Source organism: Heterodontus francisci, chromosome 3 (genome assembly GCF_036365525.1).
Source record: "Heterodontus francisci isolate sHetFra1 chromosome 3, sHetFra1.hap1, whole genome shotgun sequence".
NCBI lineage: Eukaryota > Metazoa > Chordata > Chondrichthyes > Heterodontiformes > Heterodontidae > Heterodontus > Heterodontus francisci.
In genome coordinates this window covers 150,714,046-150,740,890 of record NC_090373.1, presented here as the reverse complement: position 1 = coordinate 150,740,890, position 26,845 = coordinate 150,714,046, and the positions used below count along the sequence as shown (strand labels likewise).

The 26,845-nt window shown below is 45.1% G+C and overlaps 1 protein-coding gene across 3 annotated transcripts in view; it reads left to right on the top strand.

Moving 5' to 3' along the window:
• The first annotated feature begins 13,143 nt into the window (after nucleotides 1-13,143).
• ascc3 (activating signal cointegrator 1 complex subunit 3) overlaps nucleotides 13,144-26,845 on the top strand; it is a 740,670-nt gene continuing 726,968 nt past the window's right edge. Inside the window, exon 1 of one of the 3 annotated variants that reach the window (XM_068026900.1) lies at nucleotides 13,144-13,386. The gene's annotated coding sequence lies outside the window, so the exon portion shown is untranslated. The remainder of the gene's footprint in view (nucleotides 13,387-26,845) is intronic. The other 2 variants (XM_068026891.1, XM_068026887.1) reach the window with 2 other exon arrangements.

The following is a 26,845-nucleotide window of genomic DNA, read 5'->3' as shown; positions in this document are numbered from 1 at the left end:
GCTGGGAACTAATTTGAAAAAAAAAAGGACTCCCTTGAGCATATATTTTTTTATATTTCATATTAGAATAGAGAACACTTTATGCACTATTAAAATGGTTCATCCAAAAATGACAATTCTGAAATAACTAGTTTTTCTAAATTAATAATGTTATTATCCTCGTGGACATCAACAAACTAAAAGAACTAAATTTACGATCCCAAATAGAAAAACAAATGGCCACTTGAAGTTTTACTTTAACAATCAAACCAAAATCAACATAAAAAATATGAATTAACAGAAAACTCAGTCTACATATATTACAAATTTCACATCAATTATCGGATATGACCAGCCTTCACCTTCTTCAGCCTTACGGCACTCCACGCCTGCATGATCTGAGCTTGGATGGCTCTGTGTCCTTTTATCTGATTCCAACCATTTTCTGTTTCCCCAGAAACCTGACGTTTTAGTTTGTTCCTGTTCCAGTTTTCGTTTCCCTTTCACTTAGGGTGTGTCTCCAAAAAAAACAAGCTTTGAAACCAGGGTCAGTGCACTGAACAGAATATTCGACAAGACATCTGTTCAGACAACAGCTTGCACATGTCCCCCCACTGATCCAGCAAACCCCGGATTCCATCACAATATAATTACACTAAATTCAATAAAAATAGCTGTTTTAAAATAAATTTAACTGTGTCAAAATTTACCACAAAGCAAAATGTTCTGAAAACAATTCATTTCATTGACTATTTGCTAATAAGTTTAATCAATCTATAAATATAAATATGTTTATTTAATTTAATAAGAATTCAAGTAATAGCATATGTCAATGACATATTCCTCCCAGAAATTAAATTTTTCTTGTTTCCTTTCAGTCAAATTATCTGCCATAAATAATTTCAGTTACAACATTGACAAATGTATAAGATATGAGAACAGTTTTAGTGTGAGACTCTCATAGTCAAACAGCTGTAATTCAAGTTTATAAACTTACATTCCAACTAATATTATCTTCAACAGAAAAACTTTTTTAAAACTTGCATTTATATAACATGAACATCTCAATGTGCTTCACAGTAAATGAAGTAGTTTTGAAGTACGGTCACGACGATGATGTAGCCAATTTCTGCACAACACAGTCCCACAATAAAAAATATTTTAGATGATGGGTGAGGAATAAATATTGGTCAGGGCACAGGGAGAATTCCCTTGCTCTCCTGAAATAGTGATGTGGGATTTGAGGGGGCAGGTGAGGCCTTGGTTTAAAGTCTGAAAAACAGCACCTCTGACAGTGCAGCATTCCCTCAATAGTGCAATGAAATGCAAACCTAGGGCTGGATTTAATGGGCAGAGATGGGCTAAGAGACGAGGGGGCCCATAGAATTGTGACAGAAGGTGGGGGCGGAGGGCTCGCCGCCTTCCCGTTGCACTGTGATGAAGTCGGGGGCGGGAAAGGCCGAGGATAGCATTCTCACAGAGGCCAATTGCTTAACTAGTCTGTGGGACAGCTCTCCCAAATGTTACTAAGGAGGACTTTGCAGGGTCGACGGGGCTATGTTTGCCACTGTTGTTTCCAGTGCCTGGGTCAATGCTCGGTGGTCTGTCCAGTTTCATTCTTTCTCTTAGACATTATAGCGGTTTGTTACAACTGAATGGCTTGCTAGACCATTTCAGAGGGCATTCAAGAGTCAACCACACTGCTGTAGTCTGGAGTCACATATAGGCCAGACCAGGTAAGGACGGCAGATTTAATTCCCTAAAGCCTTGGTCCAAACATGGACAAAAGAGCTGAACTCAAGAGGTGAGCTGACATCACTCCTGACATCAAGGCAGCATTTGACCGAGTATGGCATCAAGGAACCCTAGCAAAACTGGAGTCAATGGGAATCAGGGGGAAAACTCTCTGCTGGTTGGAGTCATACCTAGCACAAAGGAAGATGGTTGTGGTTGTTGGAGGTCAATCATCTCAGTCCCAGGACATCACTGCATAAGTTCCTCAGGGTAGTGTCCCAGGCCCAACCATCTTCAGCTGTTTCATCAATGACCTTCCCTCCATCATAAGGTCAGAAGTGGGGATGTTTGTTGATGAGTGCACAATGGTCAGCACCATTCGCGACCCCTCAGATACTGAAGCAGCTCATGTCCAGAGGCAGCAAAACCTGGACAACATTCAGGCTTGGACTGATAAGTGGCAAGTAACATTCGCACCCACACGTGCCAGGCAATGACCATCTCAAACAAGAGAGAATCTAAGCATCTCCCCTTGACATTCAATGGCATTACCATTGCTGAATCCCCCACTATCAACATCCTGGAGGTCACCATTGACCAGAAACTGAACTGGACAAGCCACATAAATGTTGTGGCTACAACAGCAGGTCTGAGGCTGTGAATTCTGTGGCGAGTAACCTACCTCCTGTCTCCCCAATGCCTGTCCACCATCTACAAGGCACAAGTCAGGAGTGTGATGGAATACTCTCCACTTGCCTGGATAGGTACAGCTCCAACAACACTCAAGAAGCTCGACACCATCCAGGACGAAGCAGCCCGCTTGATTGGCACCCCATCCACAACCTTCAACATTCACTCCCTCCACCACAGATGCACAGTGGCAGCAGTGTGTACTGCAGCAACTCACCAAGCTCTTCAACAGCTCCTTCCAAACCCACAGCCTCTACCACTTAGAAGGACAAGGGCAGCAGATGCATGGGAACACCACCACCTGCGTTCCCCTCCAAGCCACACACCATCCTGACTTGGAACTATATCGCCGTTCCTTCACTGTCACCGGGTCAAGAGCCTGGAACTACCTCCCTCACAGCACTGTGGGTGTACCTACACCCCAAGGACTGTAGCGGTTCAAGAAGGCACCTTCTCAAGGGCAATTAGGGATGGGCAATAAATGTTGGCCTAGCCAGCGACGTCCACATCCCCCGAACGAATAAAAGGAAGGCCCTTAAGTGGCCTATTATTAGCCACTTAAGGTCTTCTTCCCACTGCCGCTAGAATTAAGCAAGCAGCGGAGGGGGGCCTCCCCAATGCGGGGAGGTCACCCGGTAAAACAAGGTGGCCTCCCTGCAGGCTTGAGGGACGGGGTCCTCCTCTATGCGCAATCTGTGTCCCATGGAACAACAACCCACTTCCTGCAACACCTCCCCTGCACTCATTGTCCACCCTCCTCCCCAACAACCCCACTTCACGTACCTTCTCTCCCTGTCTCCAGTGCTGGCCTGCTCCCAGGCCTCCTGTAATACCAGCAGTAGCCACTGCTCCTGGTGGCACTGCTCATACTACTGAGCTGCTGGCCCTCTGATTGGCCAGCTGCTCTTGGAGGTGGGAGCCCCGTCTTTAAAGGGACAAGGATCCTGGTGCTGGGCGCTTAAGTGCCTGAGTGCCATTGAATCGCACCGAGGGACTCTGAAAGGCCGAGGCAGGGTTCCCCTTGCTTTTTCAGCCTGGCACCAGGAGCCCCACCGGCGCAACTAAATCTAGCCCCTTGATTCTATTTTGAAGTCCTTGGAGTGGGGCTTGAACCCATGACCTTCTGACTCAAAGTTAAGAGTGCTACCAATGAGCCGAGGCTGACACCATAAAACCTTTGTTAGGAAAATGTAATTTATGACACTTATAACAGATAATTAAACATAGTGCAATACACAAGCTGAATGGAGTTTGCTACAAGTAAGTAATGCTTTGAGTGGTTCAAATGACATCATAAACCATAAGACTAAACCTCCGGCATTTATCAATGTCATCTCAATCTTCACATGCACTACTTCAATTAATGTAATCAATTGTAATAAATCATGAAAATTTTAGTTAAGTTGCTTCTGGAAGTTACCTCAGACACATATTCTTAAACTGGAATTACAACTGGTGGTGCAGTTACAACTCTGCAAAATGTTTACATCTCAATAAGATAATATCAGGCAGAACCACCACTACTTCTTAAAACAATCACTGCACGTTAAGACAAAAGACAAAATGCTGCACTTTAAGGATCTTTTGTATGAAAGTTAAAAGAACAAAGCAAATTAGGCTTACTGTAATACTCTTGACTGTGCCATCCCATATGATATATAAATGACCAGATTGTAGGGTTGCCTTTATCCCTCCTCGTCCTTCTCAACCTGTCTGCAGTCTTTGACATGGTTGACCACACCATCTTGTTCCAAAGTCACTCCACGGTAGTCCAGCTGGGTGGGACTGCATTCTTATCTATCCTGTCATAGCCAAAAAATCACCTGCAATGGTTTCTTTTCCTGCTCCTGCACCATTACCTCTGGTGACCCCAAAGATCTAACCTTAGCCCCCTATTTCTCATCTACATTCTGCCCCTAGGTGCAATCATCTCAAAACACAGTCAATTTCCAAATGTACACTGATGACACCCAGCTTGACCTCACCACCCCCTTTCTCAACCCCTGCCACTGTCTCTAAATTATCAGACTGCTTGTCCAATATCCAGCCCTGGATGAGCAGATATTTCCTCCAACTAAATATTGGGAACACTGAAGTCGTTGTCTTTGGTCCCTGCCACAAACTCCATTCCCAAGCCACTGATGTCGTCCCTCTCCTTGGCAACTGTCTGAGGCTGAACCAGACTGTTCACAACCTTGGTGTCATATTTGACCCCGAATTGAGCTTCCGACCACATAGCTGCACAACCACGAAGACTACCTATTTCCACCTCTGTAACATCACCCAACTCTGCCCCTGCCTCAGCTCATCTCCTGCTGAAACCCTCAACCCTTTGTTATCTCCAGACTTGATTATTCCAATGAACTCCTACGCAGTCTGCCACATTTTACTCTTTGTACTGGTGAGCTCATCCAAATCTCTGCTGTGCCACCAAGTCCCATTCACCCATCACCCCGATGCTCACTGACTTACACTGGCTCCCAATTAAGTGACAACTTGATATTAAAATTCTCATCCTTTTTTTCAAATCCCTCAATGGCCTTGGTCCTATGCCTGTAATCTCCTCCAACCATACAATTTGCTGAGATATCTATGGTCCTTTCATTCTGGCTTCTTGAGTGTCCCTGATTTTAATCGCTCCACAATTCACGGCTGGGCCTTCAACTGCTAAGGCCCTAATCTCTGGAATTCCCTCCCTAAACCTTGCTGCCTCTGTACCTCTCTTTCGTCCTTCAAGACGCTTCTTAAAACATGTCTCTTTGACCGAGCTTTTGGTCATCTGTCATAATATTTCCTTCTGTGACTTGGTGTCAAATTTTGCTTGAAAACGCACCTGTGAAATACCTCAAAATGTTTTACTGCTTTAAAGGCGCTAGGTAAGTCCAAGTTGTTTTTTTTATCATTTTCAGAGAGCTTGGTATTATTGTCACGACAGACAAAGGTAGACTTCTGTGGGCATCATCACATATTTGAATTGAGGTTCCACAAAAGAATTGAACTGTACATCACAGAGAAATAGCATACCCTGTATAGTTAATGTCTGAGATCCGATTCTTTCTGTAAAAATACTTATTCAAACATTACACAAATATTTACAAAAAATCATAGAGTACTATCACTATATTTATTACTTCAGTTTGGCAATTACAAAACAATATAGGCATTTGGTATGCTCTAAATAAGTTTTCCAGTCACCTCTTCTGCATATTGATTTTACAAACTGATCAACATATAGTCTCCTAATTCTCACTGAAAATATCAGACCCCTGTACTTCAGGAAGTTGAAGCAAGCCATTTGAGTCCATAGAAAACAGCTGCAAAATAAGTTTGCAATGAACAGCAAAATGAACTGAAAAGGATTCCAAATAGTTTTCTCTTTCCTCCACTTTAGTTAGGCAGTCTATCCATTAACGATTCTGCAATTGGGTCCATCATATTTCATAAATATTTTAAGCTGAATTTTCAGACCTGAACCTGCCCCGGCGAAATTGGGATTTTGACCAGGTATCCCTTAATTGGCAAGCAACTAGGTTCCCTGTCCAAATAAGGGAAGCCGGCGGGCTCTCAAAGCTGGAGGGCCAATATCATGCTAGGCCCCCACCTGCCAAGAATGAGGCACATTAATTTTGTCAGAAATATTGATTTTTTTTTTAAACTGTTGTTGGAGTGAGGAAATGACTTGTTAAATAGATCAGCCGTGGCTGGAAAAAAAAACATTTACAAACTAACATATATCGAAGGTGAGGAAGCGCTTTCCTACTAAAGAGAATACAATCCACAAGGGCCAGGACTAGTTAGACAAGTTGGTCACATGACTAACTGGCTGTTCCAGGGTTTTCTTTTGAACTGGCCACAGAGAGTTTGAACTAAGAATTGAAAATTGGATTGAGAACATCTCTCCTGTCTGCTCCCATCTCTTTTTTGCAGAACTCCAAATCCACTGAAGACACATGAACCCCAAGAGAGAAAATTCTCCGACAGCAAACAAGGCTTAGGAAGAATACTGAACCCCAACAAAAAGCAAGATCAACCTACAATCAAGGACTCTACAGTGAGCTAGAACAAAGAACAAAGAACAAAGATAATTACAGCACAGGAACAGGCCCTTCGGCCCTCCAAGCCTGCGCCGATCCAGATCCTCTCTCTAAACATGTCGCCTATTTTCTAAGCTTCTGTATCTCTTTTCTTCCTGCCCATTCATGTATCTGTCTAGATACATCTTAAAAGACTCCATCGTGCCCGCGTCTACCACCTCCGCTGGCAACGCGTTCCAGGTGCCCACCACCCTCTGCGTAAAGAACTTTCCACGCATATCCCCCCTAAACATTTCCCCTTTCACTTTGAACTCATGTCCTCTAGTAATTGAAACCCCTACTCTGGGAAAAAGCCTCTTGCTGTCCACCCTGTCTATACCTCTCATGATTTTGTACACCTCTATCAGGTCCCCCCTCAACCTCCGTCTTTCTAATGAAAATAATCCTAATCTACTCAACCTCTCTTCATAGCTAGCGCCCTCCATACCAGGCAACATCCTGGTGAACCTCCTCTGCACCCTCTCCAAAGCATCCACATCCTTTTGATAATGTGGCGACCAGAACTGTACGCAGTATTCCAAATGTGGCCGAACCAAAGTCCTATACAACTGTAACATGACCTGCCAACTCTTGTACTCAATGCCCCGTCCGATGAAGGAAAGCATGCCGTATGCCTTCTTGACCACTCTATTTACCTGCATTGCCACCTTCAGGGAACAGTGGACCTGAACACCCAAATCTCTCTGGACATCAATTTTCCCCAGGACTTTTCCATTTACTGTATAGTTCACTCTTGAATTGGATCTTCCAAAATGCATCACCTCGCATTTGCCCTGATTGAACTCCATCTGCCATTTCTCTGCCCAACTCTCTAATATATCTATATTCTGCTGTATTCTCTGACAGTCCCCTTCACTATCTGCTACTCCACCAATCTTAGTGTCGTCTGCAAACTTGCTAATCAGTCCACCTATACTTTCCTCCAAATCATTAATGTATATCACAAACAACAGTGGTCCCAGCACGGATCCCTGTGGAACACCACTGGTCACACGTCTCCATTTTGAGAAACTCCCCTCTACTGCTACTCTCTGTCTCCTGTTGCCCAGCCAGTTCTTTATCCATCTAGCTAGTACACCTTGGACCCCAAGCGCCTTCACTTTCTCCATCAGCCTGCCATGGGGAACCTTATCAAACGCCTTACTGAAGTCCATGTATATGACATCGACAGCCCTTCCCTCATCAATCAACTTTGTCACTTCCTCAAAGAATTCTATTAAGTTGGTAAGACATGACCTTCCCTGCACAAAACCATGTTGCCTATCACTGATGAGCCCATTTTCTTCCAAATGGGAATAGATCCTATCCCTCAGTATCTTCTCCAGCAGCTTCCCTACCACTGACGTCAGGCTCACCGGTCTATAATTACCTGGATTATCCCTGCTACCCTTCTTAAACAAGGGGACAACATTAGCAATTCTCCAGTCCTCCGGGACCTCACCCGTGTTTAAGGATGCTGCAAAGATATCTGTTAAGGCCCCAGCTATTTCCTCTCTCGCTTCCCTCAGTAACCTGGGATAGATCCCATCCGGACCTGGGGACTTGTCCACCTTAATGCCCTTTAGAATACCCAACACTTCCTCCCTCCTTATGCCGACTTGACCTAGAGTAATCAAACATCTGTTCCTAACCTCAACATCCGTCATGTCCCTCTCCTCGGTGAATACCGATGCAAAGCTCTAAGAACCGTAACAAAAACTCTTCAGATATTGCCTCAAATGTTTCCACTTTTTCTTCTGCTCTTTTCTGTCTCTATTTGCATGTGTATCGCATATGCATGCAAGCGTGGGCACGTTGTGTATCCGTAGATGTCAACGGAATTAGAGGTTAAGTTTAATTCTAGAGTCCATTATCAAAGATTTTATAGCAGAGCATTTGGAGAACAGTGGTAGAATCGGACAGAGTCAGCATGGATTTATGAAAGGGAAATCATGCTTGACAAATTTACTAGAATTCTTTGAGGATGTAACTAATAGAGTTGATGAAGGGGAACCAGTGGATGTGGTTTATTTGGACGTTCGGAAGGCTTTCGACAAAGTCCCACATAAGAGATTAGCATGTAAAATTAAAGTGCATGGGATTGGGGGTAGTGTATTGTGATGGATAGAAAACTAGTTGGCAGACAGGAAACAAAGAGTAGGGATAAATGGGTCTCTTTCCGAATGGCAGGCAGTGACTAGTGGGGTACCGCAGGGATTGGTGCTAGGATCTCAGCTATTCACAATATATATTAATGATTTAGATGAGGGAACTAAATGTAATATCTCCAAATTTGCAGATGACACAAAACTGGGTGGGAGGGTGAGTTGTGAGGAGGATGCAGAGAGGCTTCAGGGTGATTTGGACAAGTTGAGTGAGTGGGCAATGCATGGCAGATGCAGTATAATGTGGACAAATGTGAAGTTATCCACTTTGGTAGCAAAAACAAGAAGGCAGATTATTATCTGAACGGCTAGAAACTGAGAGAGGGGAATATGCAACGAGACCTGGGTGTTCTCGTACACCAGTCGCTGAAGGTAAGCATATAGGTACAACAGGCGGCAAAAAAGGCAAATGATATGTTGGCCTTCATAGCGAGAGGATTCACGTACAGGAGCAGGGATGTCTTGCTGCAATTATACGGGCCCTTGGTGAGGCCACACCTGGAATATTGTGTGCAGTTTTGGTCTCCTTATCTGAGGACGGATGTTCTTGCTATAGAGGAAGTGCAGCGAAGGTTTACCAGACTGATTCCTGAGATGGTGGGACTGACGTATGAGGAGAGATTGAGTCGGTTAGGATTATATTCACTGGAGTTCAGAAGAGTGAGGGGGGGGGATCTCATAGAAACCTATAAAATTCTAACAGGACTTGACAGGGTAGATGCAGGAAGGATGTTCCCAATGGTGGGGGAGTCCAGAACCAGGGGTCATAGTATAAGGATAAACCTTTCAGGACTGAGATGAGGAGAAATTTCTTCATCCAGAGAGTGGTGAACCTGTGGAATTCGCTATCACAGAAAGCAGTTAAGGCCAAAACATTGTATATTTTTAAGGAGTTAAATTTGGCTCTTGGTTTTAAAGGAATCAAAGGATATGGGGCGAAAGCAGGAACAGGTTACTGAGTTGGATGATCAGCCATGATCATAATGAATGGCGGAGCAGGCTCGAAGGGCTGAATGGCCTACTTTCTATGTTTAATAAATTTCAATCTTTAGTTTTTTTTTTAGTTTTAGAGCTTTCTTCTTTAAACCTAAGAAAACCTGGTTGTTTTGCCTTATAATTGGAAAGTGGTGAACAAGGTGGAGCTAAAAACACGATGTGTTTAAAACTAAACCCTGTTAGGGTAAGACCAGGTTAAGGCAGATTTGCTGTCCAATGAAGGACGCTGGGTGGGGTCTCGAAGGGTTCTGTTATCGCTTCCTTAAATATGAATTCCAGCACCTTTCCAATGACTTATGTCAGGCTAACTGGCCTTGTGTTCCCTATTTTGTCTCTCCCTCCTTTCTTCAATAGCAATATTACATTTACAACCTTCCAATCCACTGGATTAGTGGTTGGAGAAGCTTGGCAACAGGTGCCAATGCTGAAAACAACAACTCACAGCATCACTTGGCAGCTTCACGTGTGGCACTTGTAGAAGAACCTGCCTTTCAAGAATTGGTCTTCAAAGCCATCAGCAAAGTTGTGCCAAGAGAAGGCACCTCACCTAAATGGACTGTTTGCTGCGTGTCCATCATCTTTCAGAGATAGAAGGATGCCAACCACTGCTTATATGTACATCAACAAAATGCATTTTCATTTTTGGCCTTTTTCATTCTTTGTTTAATGAATCACTGCCAGAGTTGATCCAGGCAGGATTCAAAGTTAAGGGTAAACTATCTGGACTGTGGCACCCTTTCGTGATGTTTTCAACAATAGTGTGCCTCAATGTAGTGTGACATTGAACCACATGGCACCTCCATTCCTGTTGTTAATTGTACATTAATTGTGTTTAATTGTATGCAGGTTGTGGGTATTAAATGGAGATTCACTTGTGCACACTATAAATTGACACAGACTGAAACTGTTGGGTTGGTGCATTCGGAGGTGTATGCGTGTAATGTGCAACTCTGTAAATAAAAGTCAGTAAAGATCGTCTCCAGTTCTATCTTTCACGAACTGGCTTTCTGGAATATAACACCTGTTCCATGTGCCAAGCTTGTCAGTTTATTTTGATGTATACCTAGAAGTAACTAACAACTGAGGGCAGAGCTCGGATGGAGTACTGCATGTGGAGGATGCGTAATATTGAACTATGATGCAGACTGTGCAAGATGGATTTTAAAAAATCTTCTGCATTCTCTCCACAATGTTGGAGACTAATTCAGTAATCCTTACAGAAGAAAGGTTTGCATTTATATAGCACGTTTTATGACCTTAGCACGTTCTAAATGCTTTACAGCCAATGAAGTACTTTTGAAATTCAGTCACTGTTGTAACGTATGAAACATTCTACGTTTAAGCAGAGGTAGTCCACTGAAATGGGGTAAAGCTATGCTGAATGAGGATTTTTAATTCATCAGTTGGAAACCTACATTAACCTTTTAAAAAGGAAAGCTGGAATCCTACATTTAACTTTTAAAAAGCTGGCAACCAAGATGGCCACCACAATTTGCATTGAAATACCTCACATTCCAGGACATTGAAGTGGAGACGCATGTCTAAAATGCTCCCATCCCAGACAATGGCTTGAACAGTTGAGTAAATTATCTAGGATCACCCTTGTTAGCAGGACATTCAAAGTCATCTTGGAGTATTCATTGGTGGAGACATAGCTCCAGGGGTTAATCATTGAAGCAATACAACCTGTCTGAAATCTTCAACGCTGCATATTGTGTCAACATCTACAGTTTTGTGCTGCCTTCATAAACCACTATCGACATCATTTGGATAACTTAATCTGAAGACAGTGATGCAGACATTATGGGCCAAATTTTGCTGAAACCCATATTAATCCACAGATCCACCAACAACTTGTAGCAAGGAAGAGATAACCTGTGAATTGCAAATCGCCACATGTTCTGACCGATTTGCACTGCTCGATCGATACTTTTACAAAAGCAGAATCTCGCCTTCAACCGCCCTGTGATTTTCATGAGGTTGCTGCACTTGCACACTAATCGACCAATAAAACTCAGAAAAAAAGATTTTAAAAAGTACAGCAAATCAGGTCTAGTAATTAATAGTTGATTTGGTCACTGTGAGGCGACTATGGAGTGACCTCTCCATGGCGCATGCCTGGGCAGATGTATGGAGGTTGTGAGTTGCCCAAGCATCAAAAACCCCCCCCTCGGCCTTCTTGGTGGGGTCCAAAGGGGTGCAGAGCACGACGTTTGGCACCGGTATGGCTGCAGGTACTGCCGGAAACATGCCAAAGGTGACACATGACCGCCTTCGGGATTCCGCTCCGGATTTTCTGTTAGGGTTTACTCCTTTAGCCTTGGTCTCTCCTGAGATGCCCACAAGGCAGTGTGGTTGTTAGGGCCCCTACACAGGGGTAGGTGGATGCCGGTGGGATGAGGTGGGGGGGAAGAGGGTGCAGGGGGGGAGAGGGTGCGAAGAGGAGGGGTGCGGTGGGAGGGGGTGGAGGGAAGGTGGTGCGAGGGGAAGATGGTGCGAGGGGAGAGCTGGGAAGGGGTGCGAGGGGGGTGGGGGGAAGGGGGTGCGAGGGGGGTGAGCTGGGAGCGGAGGGGGGGGGGAGGGGGTGCAGGTAATAAAACATTTCATCAGCTCCCACCATTGTCCCTTTTACAATGATGTACTGCTACTGGGATCGGGATCCGGGAGCCGAGCCGGAGTTGTGGGGAAAGTTTATGTGAAAATAGCGCGGAGTCGCCGAGTGAGCGGGAGCCGCTGCCGGGACCATGTGGCCGCTCTTCCTCCTGATCGCCGCCATGGACGGGATCCCCGAACACAGCCATGTGGCCGCATGGAAGATGGCAGGATCCCCAAGGACGCATTGTACAGCGAGCTCGTCACTGGTATCAGACCCACCGGCCGTCCATGTCTCCACTTTAAAGACGTCTGCAAACGTGACATGAAGTCCTGTGACATTGATCACAAGTCGTGGGAGTCAGTTGCCAGCGATCGCCAGAGCTGGCGGGAAACCATAAAGGCGCGGCTAAAGCCTGGCGAGTCGAACAGACTTAGTAGTTGGCAGGAAAAAAGACAGAAGTGCAAGGAGGGAGCCAACTGTGTAACAACCCCGACAACCAATTTTATCTCCAGCGCCTGTGGAAGAGTCTGTCACTCTAGAATTGGCCTTTACAGCCACTCCAGGCGCTGCTTCACAAACCACTGACCACCTCCAGGCGCTTACCCATTGTCTCTCGAGACAAGGAGGCCAAAGAAGAATTAATAGTGTAAGTACCCAGCAAGGTGCTGATAGCCGATGACTGTTAATCCACCCCTCTGACCAGAGCACAATTATTGGTGTGGACATCCTCCTTCCAGATTGTGTGAGAGCTAAGTTAAGGGGCTGCATTTACCACCTATTTAATTGAGATCTAACTGGACTACACATACACAGTTCCCACACATTCGCTTTCAGTTTCAGAGGGGACGTTCCGTTCCACGCGCGCACTCAGTTGACGCCCACAGCACAATCGCCTCTCGCGCTCCAAACGGCTGGTCCGAAGAACGCTGCTGTCATCACAGAAAAGGGCAGGCCGCCTCCTCCACCTGCTAAACTCCCTGGCGCTGATAGCGCAGCGTCAGTTGGACGGTCTCGCGAGAAGGATCAGGATTCCTCCACCGGCCGCTCATGTACGCACGTAGAGTCGCGCGCGTCACGCAAAGTTACCCAGTTGCGGCGGTGGCTGCAGGACCAGTCGGCCCGGGTGTGTGTGTGGTGCGAGGAATTTATAGCGGTAGGTGTATCGACTCTGAACGGGGAACAGTGGGCAGGGATTTGCGACGAAAGCTGACACGCCAGCTCTGGATAGGTTTAGTCACTGGGGTGGGAGGACAGCAGAGTGGAAGAGTTTTGCCTGGCGTGGAACAGTCAGAGGAAAGTGTTTAGCCTGTGTGGCCTAAATAGAAACTGAGTTTGATGTGCCGGGCGGAAAAACTACATGTCCCGGAGGGTGGTGCGGCCGGTGTACCAAAGCGCGCATGCTCCCAGCCACACTTCCTGGATTGTGGCTGAAACTGACACGTGAGGCGGTGTATGGACGTGGCTTTTTGGAAACAAAATAGAAATCCTTTTAGAGTTATTTACGACACAGAGTCAATGGCTGACTCTCTCTAGAGCAATCCAGTCAATCCCATTCCCCCACTCTATCCCCTTACCTTTGCACATTTATTTCCTTCAAGTGTCTATATAATTTCCTTTTGAAGCCATTGATTATCTCTGCTTCCACCAACCTTGTAGGCAGCGAGTTCCCAGGTCGGATATATTTGCCACAGAGGGAGTGCAGTGAAGGTTCACCAGCATAATTCCTCGGATAGCAGGATTGTCCTATGAGGAGAGATTGAGGCTGGACCTGTATTCTCCAGAGTTTAGAAGAATGAGATGATCTCAATGAAACATTCAAAATTCTTACAGGGCTGGACAGGGTAGATGCAGGAAGAATGTTTCCCCTGGCTGGGGTGCTCCAGAACCAGGGTACACAATCTCAGAATAAGGGGTAGGCCATTTAGGACTGAGGTGAGGAGGAATTTCAGCAGATGGTGAATCTTTGGAATTCTCCACCCCAGAGGGAGGTGGAGGCTCAGTCATTGAGTATCTTAAAAACGGAGATGGATAGATTTCTAGATGTTAAAAGCATCAAGGGATAGGAGGATAGTGTGGGAAAATGGCATTGAGGTAGATCAGTCATGTTCTAGTTGAATGGCGGAGCAGGCTTGAGGGGCCAAATGGCCTACTCCTGCTCCTTTTTCATATGTTATTACCACTTGCTGGATAAAAAAAGTTCTTCCTCATCCTCCCTGCCTTTCTCTGTGTATTACCACATTGACACACAACACTGCTTATAAAACTGTGGTTTCACCTGGGAAAACATCCTGAACATTTCGCTTAGTTGTAAAGTGACTTTTACTGTCCCAGGAAATCCCGCAATCGTATTGGGGAGCAGTCAGTTTTACAATAAACACAGAGTGAAATGCACCAAGTTTGTTTATTTGTGAGCTGTTTTGAATGTATTCATTTAAAAATAAACAATTATATACATTTTAATGGTTGTAAATTTCATTAATGACTTTTCTGTGATTTGAGCCCTTGAATAGTTACTTTGAGTGGAATTTGAGATTTTTGTAGCTGGTTTTATGTAATCTTTGAAATATTTGACTGAACAGAAAACTTTGCACTATATGAGCATAAGCTAGTTTAATCACAGGGAACTGCCAGTTTTTACTGAGAGGTTGAGAGAAAAACTACGAATAGATGCAGCATGGAAAACACAGTGATCAGAAAGACCTCCTGACATCCTTATTGGGGAACACTGCCCTTAGTCAAATCCCTGGTCATGTTATTGAAACTGAGCCATCCAAAGGCATTACAGAAGGAATTGTTAAATACCTTCTTGGGTGGTAGGCTGGCTTGATCCAAAACAATAACAACTAGCAATTATAGAAACCTAGAAAGATTTACCACACATAAGGTGAAGGCCTATGCCAGCCAAAAAAGAGCTAATCCCTTTTTTCAACTCTTGGTCTGTAGGTTAAGTCACCTCAACTGCATATCCATGTGTTTTTGAAATGAGATGAGTGTTTCTGCATCTTCCACTCTATTTTCAGGCTGTGAATTCCAGACCCCCACCACCCTCTGGGTGAAAATTCCTCCTCAACTCCCCTCTAATCCTTCCACCGATTACTTTACTTTAAATCTGTACCCTTGGTTATTGACCTCTCTGCTTGCAGAAATAGGTTCTTCCTATCCACTCTATCTAGACACCTCATAATTGTATACTACCTCAATTAAATTTCCCCTTAGCCACCTCTGTTCAATGAAAACAAATTAAGCCTATCCAGTCTTTAGCTAAAATTCTCCAATTCCTGGCAAAATGCTTGTGAATCTCTTCTGTACCCCCTCGTGTGATCACGTTCTTCCTGTAATGTGGTGACCAGAATGGTATGCAGTACTCTATCTCTGGTCTAACTAGTGTTCTTTTACAGTTCTAGCATAACCTCCCTGCTCTTATACTCGAGACCTCTGCCAAGAAAGGAAACTATCCCATATGCCTTGTTGACCACCTTATCTACCTGACCTACTTTCCAGGGATCTGTCGACATGCATTCCAAGGTCCGTTTGTTGCTCTATACTTTTCAGAAGCTGACCATTCATGGTGCATTCCTTTTCACTGTTTGTCCTCCCCAAATGCATCAGCTCACACTACTCTGGATTGAACTCCATCTGCCACTTTTCCACCCATGTGACCAGTCCATTGATATCTTCCTGTAGTCTACAGCTTTCAACAACAACTTATAGAATGCCTTTAACGTAATAAAACATCCAAAAGCACATCACAGCAGCATTATAAAGCAAAATATAACACCGAGCTACATAAGGAGATATTAAGTCAGATGAAAGTCACAAAAGATTGGCCAAAGAGGTAGGTTTTAAGGAGTGCCTTAAAGGAGGACCATAGAAAAATTATGGCAGAGAAGGAGGCCATTCAGCCCACCGTGTCTGCGCCAGCCGAAAAAACTAGCCGCCCAATCTAATCCCACCTTCCAGCACCTGGTCCGTAGCCTTGCAGGTTACAGCACTTCAGGTGCAGTCCAGTTACCTTTTAAAAGAATTGAGGGTTTCTGCCTCCAGCACTGTTCCTGGCAGTGAATTCCAGATACCCACCACCCTCTGGGTGAAAAGGTTTTTCCTCATGTCCCCTTTCATCCTTCTACTGATCACCTTAAGTCTGTGCTCCCTGGTAATTGACCTCTTTGCTAGGGGAAACAAGTGGTTCTTGTCTACTCTATCTAGGCCCCTCATAATTTTGTACACCTCAATTAAGTCACCCCTCAGCCTCCTCTGTTCTAAGGAAAACAACCCTAGCCTATCCAATCTTTCCTCGTAGCTGCAAGTTTCAAGCCCTGGCAACCTTCTTGTAAATCTCCTCTGTCCTCCGGAGCAATTACGTCCTTCCTGTAATGTGGTGGTCAGAACTATGAAATACTCCAGCTGTTGCCTAACCAGCATTTTATACAGTTCCAGCATTACATCCCTGCTTTTGTATTTTATACCTTGGCCAATAAAGGAAAGCATTCCATATGCCGCCTTCATCACTTTATGTACCTGTCCTGCCACCTTCAGGGACCTGTGGACGTGCGCTCCAAGGTCTCTCACTTCTATCCCTCTCAATATCTTCCCGTTTATTGCATATTCCCTTGCTTTGTTTGCCTTCCCCAAATGCATTACCTCACCCTTCTCCGGATTGAATTCTATTTGCCACTTTTCCGCCCACTGATATCATTCTGGGGTCTACAGCTATCCTTTTCACTATCAACTACATGGACAATTTTTGTATCATCAGATTTCCCAATCATGCCTCCTACATTTAAGTCCAAATCATTAATGTGCACCACAAACAGCAAGGGACCCAACACTGAGCCCTGTGGAACGCCACTGGAAACCGCTTTCCATTCGAAAAAAAATCTATCGACCATTACCCTTTGTTTCCTGTCACTGGGCCAATTTTGGATCCAACCTGCCACATTCCTCTGAATCCGGTGGGCTTTCATTTTTCTAACCAGTCTGCCATGTGGGACCTTGTCAAATGCCTTACTAAAATCCATGTAGACCACATCCACTGCATTACCCTCATCAATCCTCCTTGTTACTTCCTCAAAAAACTCAAACAAGTTAGTGAGACATGACCTTCCCTGAACAAATCCATACTGACTATCCCTGATTAATCCGTGCCTTTCCAAGTGGCAGTTTATCCTGTCACTCAGAATTGATTCTAATAACTTGCCCTCCACTGAGGTCAGACTAATCGGCCTATAATTATTTGGCCTAACCCTCGCACCCTTTTTAAATAATAGTACAACGTTCGCAGACCTGCAATCCTCTGGTACTTCGCCTGTATCCAGTGAGGATTTGAAGGTGGTCCTCAGTGCATCCACTATTTCCTCCCTGGCTGCCGGGATACAATCCATCCGGCCCTGGTGTTTTATCCACTTTCAAGGATGTCAGACCCTCTAGTACTTCCTCTCCCATTGTGCTTATCGTATCTAATATTTCACACTCCTCTTTCACTACAATGTCTGTATCGACCCTCTTCTTTGTGAAGGCAGAGACAAAAAACTCATTCAGAACCCTGCACAGATCTTCTACATCCATGCATAAGTTTTCTTGTACATCTCTGATAGGCCCTACCCTTTCCTTAGTTATCCTCTTGCTCTTAATGTACTGATAAAACATCTTTGGGTTTTCCTTGATTTTACCTGCCAATAATTTTTCATGTCCTCTCTTTGCTTTTCTAATTTCCTTTTTTACTTCACCCCTGCACGTTTTATACTCATCTAGACTTTCAAAAGTGTTACATTTTTTGTGACTGTCATAACTTTTTTTTTGCTTTAACTTACTCTTTATGCTTCTAGATAACCAGGGGGCTCTAGATTTGGCTGTACCACCCTTTATCTTTGTGGGGACATGCCTACACTGTGCCTGTCTCACTTTTGAGTGCCTCCCACTGGTTTGCCACTGATTTTCCTTCAAGTACCTGTATCCAGTCCACTTTTGCCAGATCACCTCTCAGTTTTGTAAAATTTGCCTTCCCCAACTTAGAACTTTTATTCTTGTTTTATCTTTATCCTTTTCCATGATTATGCTAAAACTAACTCTATTGTGGTCACTAACTCCAAAATGGTCACCCGCTGCTACTTCATCCACTTGCCCAGCTTTATTACCGAAGCCTAAATCTAGAATTGCACTCTCTCTCATTGGGCTTGTTACGTGCTGGCTAAAAAAGTTCTCTTAAATGCAGTTCAAGAATTTTGTACCCTCTGTGCCCTTCACACTGTATCCCAGTTGATATTAGGGTAGTTGAAATCCCCAACTATTATTGCCCTATAGTTTTTGCACTTGGAATTTGCCTACATATTTGTTCCTGAGTGAGGTAGACAAATGGAGAGGCGTAGGGAGGGAATTCCTTTCCTTAGAGACTAGGTAACTGAATGTGTGGCCTCCACTGGTGGAGCGATTAAAATTGGTGATGCTCAAGGGGCCAGAATTAGAGGAGTGCAGCTACCTTGGAGGGTTGTGGGGCTGGAGGAGATTACAAAGCTAGGGAGGGGCGAGGCCATGAAGAGTTTTGTAAACAACTGAGAATTTTAAATCAAGACATTGCTTGAGAGATGGGAAAGGGACTTGATGCGAGTTAAGAAATGGCAGAAGAGTTTTGGTTGACCTCAAGTTTATGGAGGGCTGAATGTGGGTGATCAGCCAGGAGCACATTAGAATAGTCAAGTCTAGAGGTAACAAAGGCATGAATGAGGGTTTCAGCAGCAGATGAACTGAGATGGGCGATGTTACGGAGGTGGAAATAGCTGCTCTTAGTGACGGCACAAATAGGAGGTTTATGCTCTTCTTGGGGTCAAATGTGACACCGAGATTGCAAACGGACTGGTTTAATCTCAGACTGTAGCCAGGGAGAGGGATGGAGTCGGTAGCTAAGGAATGGAGTTTGGAGTGGGGACTGGAAACAATATTTTCAGTCTTCCCAATATTTAATTGGAGGTAATTTCTGCTCATCCAGTACTGGATGTTGAATAAGCAGTCTGATAATTTAGCAAAAGCGGAGGAGTCAAGAGAGGTGGTGGTGAGGTAGAGATGAGTGTCGTACATGTGAAAACTATTGTGATGCTTACAGATGATGTCGCCTAAAGGCCTGCTCGGGTCTGCAAATGAAACCTGACCCGAGCCCGACCTGGCCTGAGTCCTTTAATTTTTTTCCCGCACCCGACCCGACCACCAGAATAAAGTTGATTATATTAAAGAGGTTGTGCTCTACTTTGGATGGAATCTCTCACTGCAGGCTAGTGCGGCGTGTTACCGCCTTGATGTCCTGGCTGTCACTGTCTGACCCGGAAGAGCGACCCGACCCGAAACCGACACATGTCTGGTTCAGGTCAGTTAGCTGTGCTCTAATGTCACCGAGGTGTAACAAGTAGATGAGAAATAGGACTGGTCCAAAGATAGATCCTTGGGGGACACCAGAGATAACTGTGGGGGGAGCAGGAAGAGAGGCTGTTACAAGTGATTCTCTGTCTACAATTAGATAGCTAAGAATGGAACCAGGTGAGAGCAGTCCCATCCAGTTGGAAGACATTGGAGAGATGTTGGAGAAGGATGGTGTGATCAATCATTTCAAAGGCTGCAGACAGGTCAAGAAGAATGAGGAAAGATGGCTTACTTTTGTCACAGTCTTATCGGATGTCATTTGTAACTTTGAGTTGTTTCAGTAGTGTGGCGGGGCGGAGACCTGATTAGAAGGATTCAAACATGGAGTTGCGGAAAAGATGGGAATGGATTTGGGAGGCAACAACACATTTAAGGACTTTGGAGAGGAAAGGGAGATTGGAGATGGGATGGTAGTTTGCAAGGATAGTGGGGTCAAGGGTTGATTTTTTTTTCAGGAGAGGGGTGATGAGTGATTTAAAGGAGAGAGGGAGAACAATTAACAGTATCGCTAACATGGGGACGAGGAGAGGAAGTTTGCTGGTCAGCAGTTTAGTGGGAATAGTGTCGAGGGAGCACTGTCAACCACACAGCCAATTTTCATACCATTTGCAAACTCCTTAATCATGCCCCTTACATTTAAGTCTAAATATTTGATATATATACTACGGACAGCAAGAAACCCAGTTCTGAGCCCTACGGAACCCCACTGGAAACAGCCTTCTAGTCACAAAAATACCTGCTGACCATAACCTTTTGCTTCATGCCACTGAGCCAGTTTTGGATCCAACATGACACTTTCCTTTGGATCCCATGAGCTTTTAATTTACTGCTCACTCTACTATCTGGGAACTTGCCAAAAGCCTTGCTAAAATCCACGTAGACTACATCATCGACCCTCCTTGTTACTTCCTTAAAAAATCCAATCAAGGTAGTCAGATGTGATGTTCCCTTAATAAATCCATGCTGACTGTCCTTGATTAGTCCATGACTCTCTAAATGACGATTTATACTGTTTTTCAGAATTTTTTCCAATAATTTGTCTACCAACAAGGTTAGCATGACTGGCCTGTAATTACTCGAGCTATCCCATCCTCCCTTTTTAACCAATGGTGCAATGTTAGCATTTCTCCAGCACCACACCTTTATCGAGTGAGGACTGGTCAATGTTGCTCAGAGCCTCTGCTATTTATTCCCTTGCTTCCCTGAACAGCCTGGGATAGATTTCGTTGGGGTCTGGTGGTTTATCCACTTTCAAAAATGTTAAACACCTTAATATTTTCTCCTTCACTATATAGCATCTTTAATATAGTAAAATGTCCCAAGGCACTTCACAGGAACTTAATCAAACAACATTTGACATGGAGACATGAGAATAGGTTACCAAAAGCTTGGTCAGAGAGGTAGGTTTTAGAATCCTAAAGGAGGTAGAGAGGCAAAGTGCTTTAGGGTGGGTATTCCAGAGCATGGGGCCTAGGTAGTTGAAGGCATGGCTGCTAATGTTGGAGCGATGAAAATCGGGAATATGTAAAATGCCAAAATTGGAGGAACGCAGAGTTCCTGGAGGGTTGTCGGGATGGAGGAGGTTACAGATATAGGAAGGAGTGAGGCTATGGAGAGATTTGAAAACAAGGATGAGAATTCTAAAATTAAGATGTTGTCAAATAGGGGGTGCCAATGTAGATCAGCGAGCAGAGAGTTGAATGCTGAATGGAATTTGGAATGAGTTAGAATATGGACAGCAGAGTTTTGGATAAGCTCAAGTTTATGAAGGATGCAGGTGGGAGACTGGCCAGGAAGAACATTGGAATATTCAAGTCCAGAGGTAACAAAGACATGGATGATAGTTTCAGCAATAGGTGAGCTGAAGCAGAGGTGGAGTAGAGCAATGTTGTGGAGGTGGAAATACTCGGTCTCCGTGATGGTGCACACATATCGTTGGAAGCTCACCTCTTGGTCAAACATGACACCAAGGTTGTGAACAGTCTGTTTCAGTCTCAGACAGTTGCTAGGGAGAGAAATGGAGTCAGTGGCTAGGGAATGGAGTTTGTGGCAGGGCCAAAGACAATGGCCTCGGTCTTCCCAATATTTAGTTTGGGAAATTTTCTGTTCATCTATTGAAAGGGAGCAGGTATTAGCGATTTTATCGGGTTTACAAGTGGATAAATCCCCAGGCCCAGAGGAGATGTAGCCCATGTTGCTATGTGAGGCAAGAGAGGAGATTGCAGGGGCTCTGACACAAATTTTCAAATCCTCTCTGGCCACAGGAGAAGTGCCAGAGGTTTGGAGGGCTGCGAATGTGGTACCATTATTCCAGAAGGGTAGTAGGGATAAACCAGGCAATTACAGGCCAGTGAGTCTAACAACAGTGGTAGGGAAACTATTGGAAAAAATTCTGAGCGACAGGATTAATCTCCACTTGGAGAGGCAGGGATTAATCAGGGATAGTCAGCATGGCTTTGTCGGGGGGGATCATGTTTAACAAACTTCATTGAATTTTTCGAGGATGTGACTAGGTATGTAGATGAGGGTAAAGCAGTTGATATAGTCTACATGGACTTCAGTAAGGTTTTTGGTAAGGTCCTGCATGGGAGATTGGTCAAGAAGGTAAGAGCCCATGGGATCCAGGGCAATTTGGCAAATTGGATCCAAAATTGGCTTAAAGGCAGGAGGCAGAGGGTGATGGTCGAGGGTTGTTTTTGCGATTGGAAGCCTGTGACCAGTGGTGTACTGTAGGGATCGGTGCTGGGAGCCTTGCTGTTGGTAGTGTACATTAATGATTTAGGCGTGAACGTAGGAGGTATGATCAGTAAGCTCACAGATGACATGAAAATTGGTGGTGTTGTAAATTGTGAGGATGAAAGCCTTTGATTACAGGACTATATAGATGAGCCGGTAAGATGGGCAGAGCAGTGGCAAATGGAATTTAATCCTGAGAAGTGTGAGGTGATGCATTTTGGGAGGACTAACAAGGCAAGAGAATATAAAATGGATGGTAGGACCCTTGGAAGGTCAGAGGGACCTTGGTGTACTTGTCCATAGATCACCTGAAGGCAGCAGCACAGGTAGATAAGGTGGTTAGGAAGGCATATGGGATACTTGCCTTTATTAGCCGAGGCATAGAATATAAGAGCAGGGAGGTTATGATGGAGCTGTATAAAAGGCTAGTTAGGCCACAGCTGGAGTACTGTGTACAGTTCTGGTCGCCACACTATAGGAAGGGTGTGATTGCACTGGAGTGGGTGCAGAGGAGATTCGCCAGGATGTTGCCTGGACTGGAGTATTTCAGCTGTGAAGAGAGACTGGATAGGCAAGGGTTGTTTTCCTTAGAGCAGAGAAGGCTGAGGGGGGACATGATTGAGGTATACAAAATTATGAGGGGCGTAGATGGGAAGAAACTTTTTCCGTTAGCGAAGGTGTCAATAACCAGGGGGCATAGATTTAAGGTAAGGGGCAGGAGGTTTAGAGGGGATTTGAGGAAAAATGTTTTCACCCAGAGGGTGGTTGGAATCTGGAACATACTGCCTGAAGGGGTCGTAGAGGCAGGAACCCTCACAACATTTAAGAAGTATTTAGATGAGCACTTGAAATGACATAGCATACAAGGATACGGGCCAAGTGCTGGAAAATGGGATTATAATCGATAGGTGCTTGATGGCCAGAGCGGACACGGTGGGCCGAAGGGCCTTTTTCTGTGCTGTATAACTCTAATCATTACTGGATGTCGGAGAAGCAGTCTGATAACTTAGGGACAGTGGAGGGATTGACAGAGGTAGAGCTGGGTGTTGTTGGCAAATGTGTGGAAAGTGACCATGGTTTTTTTCTTGGATGATATCAGCATGAGGCAGCATGTAGATAAGAAATTGGGTCAGTGGATCAGGGATAGATCCTTGGGGGACACCAGAGATAAAGGTGCGGGAGCTGAAAGAGAAGCCATTTCAGGTGATTGGCTGTGACTAGATAGACACAAATGGAACCAGAAGCGTGCAGTCCCACCCAGCGAGATAACACAGGCACTGGAGGAGGATGGTGTGACCAACTGTTCCAAAGTCTGCAGACAGGTTGAGAAGGATGAGGAGGGATAGTTTACCACCGTCACATAGGATGTGTTTTGTGAATTTAATAAGGATCATTTTCAGTGCTGTGTCAGGGATTCAAACGTGGAGTTGCGGGAAAGATGAGCACAGGAATTTCAAAGCAGTGGGCTTAAAACTATAAAACACTGGAGTAAACAATTACACAAAGAGGCCTACAAGTTCTCTTTGTTGACAGTTTCATTGTGAAACTTGTGATTTTGGAAGTATTCTTTTTGGGCTACTTGCAATGAGTAGCAGCATTTTGGAGGGGCAGTTTTAGAGATGTGTGGGGCATATGCAGTATTCCTGCGCTTTGACTGTTGACCACACCATCCTCCTTCAGTGCCTATCCTCTGTTATCCAACGCAGTGGGACTGCATTCATCTGGTTCCATAAACATCTATCCAGTCATAGCCAGAGAATCATCTGCAATGGCTTTTTCTTCCTGCTCCCGCACAGTTACCTCTGGTGTCACATTCTCCTCTTCTGTTTCATCTCAAGGTATCTTTTTCAGTACTGGCCTCATCGAATTTGAAGTCAGTGGTCCTCTAACTGCTGTAGGGGCCAGAAAGAATTTTTGTTGGAGTTTAGAAATGGTTAATGGATCTAAGACATTTTTTCACGTTACATATATTTAATTTTTAAGTTATATTTCAAAAAGATGAAACTTCAAGTGGGATAACTTAAATTTGTAACCTTATTTGTCATTTTTAAGGTGGAAGAGAGAATATTTTTGGTGTGTTTTTCCTTCCCCTTTTTTTGAAGGTATTCTATTCCACATTTTTTTTTTATTTCCAAAATATACTTTATTCATAAAAATCTGTAAAAATTACATTCCCAAACAGTTAAAAACAGCATCAAGTCAAAAAATACAAACAGTGCAAAGGTGATCAGTTTCCTTCTGTACAATCATGAGTTGCCTCACAACCCTTCCATTTCATTGTCATGCCATATACATTTTTACATTTACAGCACACAAAATTTTCCCGATACAGTTCGAGGGGTTTCCCGTGGATGCAGCCCCTCAGTTCAGCTTGGTGGGGGGACCTTACACTGTGGTCTTTCCTCATTGAGCCCTTGCTGCGGCTGCCCCAAGCTTTAGTGCGTCCCTCAGCACGTAGTCCTGGACCTTGGAATGTGCCAGTCTGCAACATTCGGTGGTGGACAACTCTTTGCGCTGGAAGACCAGCAAGTTTCGGGCAGACCAAAAGGCGTCTTTCACCGAATTGATAGTCCTCCAGCAGCAGTTGATGTTTGTCTCGGTGTGCGTCCCTGGGACCAGCCCGTAGAGCACAGACTCCTGTGTTACAGAGCTGCTTGGGATGAACCTCGACAAAAACCACTGCATCTCTTTCCACACCTGCTTTGCGAAGACACATTCCAGGAGTAGGTGGGCAACCGTCTCTTAAGGATCGGTCAGCCCAGTTCCCAAAGAACATGACCTCGCTCTTGCCGTGGTTAACTTTGGCTCCCGAGGCCAGTTCGAACTGGTCGCAGATGCTCATCAGTCTGCGCACGGACAGCGGATCCGAGCAGAAGACGGCGACGTCATCCATATACAGGGAGGTTTTAACCTGAGTGCCTCCGCTGCCTGGGATTGTCACCCCTCTTATGCTCACATCTTTCCTAATAGATTCAGCAAAGGATTCAATACAGCAAACAAACAAGACCGGGGAGAGAGGACAGCCCTGTCTGACTCCAGATTTGATCGGGAAACTTTCCGATTCCCACCCATTGATTGAGACTGCGCTACTGATGTATGTGTAGAGCAGTTTGATCCAATTGCAGATTCCCTCTCCAAACCCCATTTTGGAGAGCATGTCCATCATGTAGGTGTGCGATATCCTGTCAAAAGCCTTCTCCTGGTCCAGGCTGATGAGGCAGGTGTCCACCCTCCTGTCCCGTACGTAGGCGATCGTATCCCTGAGTAGCGCGGGACTATCAGAGATCTTTCTGCCGGGTACAGTACAGGTCTGATCAGGGTGGATCACCAACTCCAGAGCAGATTTGACTCGACTGGCTATGACTTTGGACAGAATCTTGTAGTCAACATTAAGCAGTGAGATGGGCCGCCAATTTCTGATTTCTGCCCTCCCCCTTCCGCTTGTAAATGAGGGTGATGATGCCTTTCCTCATGGATTCTGACATGCTGCCGGCCAGGAGCACACTCTCGTATACGTCCAGCAGGTCCAGGCCGACCCAGTCCCACAGGGCCGAGTACAACTCGACCGGTAAGCCGTCGCTTCCGGGAGTTTTACATGTCTCGAAGGACTCGACGGCCTTTGTCAGCTCGTCCAGAGTTAGCGGCTTGTCCAGTCTCTCCCTCCTGCTGTCATCTAAGACCTCTGTGATAGATGACAGGAAGGACTGGGCGGCTCTGCTGTCTGTGGGCTTCGCGTCATACAGCCCAGCATAAAAGGATTTGCTGATCCTTAGTATGTCGGACTGCGAAGACATTACCGAGCCATCATCTTCCTTCAGGCTGCTGATAACAGAGCTCTCTCTGTGTACCTTTTGGAAGAAGTAACGCGAGCACGTCTCATCCTGCTCGATGGAGCGGACTCTGGACCGGGAGATGATCTTGGAGGTCCTCCTTGACCTCGACCCCCATTGACTGCAACCGGAGCAGATTTTGCATACTTTTCTGGAGTCGGGACATTTCCCTCTGTCTCTCTCTCGCCCTCTGAATACCTTTGTGGATGAAGAACCTCTTGATGTTCTCAATCGCTTCCCACCAGTGAACTGGAGACTCAAAGAGGGGTTTCACGGTCCTCCAACCTTTGTAATCCCTTTTGAGTTCCTCAACGTTCTCTGGGGTCAGCAGTGTAGCATTGAGCTTCCACGTCCCTCTGCCAACCCGCTGGTCGTCCTGTAAGTGACAGTCGGCCAGTAAGAGGCAGTGGTCGGAGAAGAACACCGGCTTGACGTTGGTGGATCCGACCGTGACGGGACGGAACACAAACAGGAAGTCAATCCTGGAATGGGCAGACTCATCCGATCTTGACCATGTGTATCTGCGCTGCGCTCCGTCTGCAGGTTTGCTGAAGACGTCGTGCAGTTTGGCATCTTTAACTGTTTCTATTAGGAATCTGGACGTAGCGTCCAGTTTGCTCTCGTCGCTGCCGGATCGTC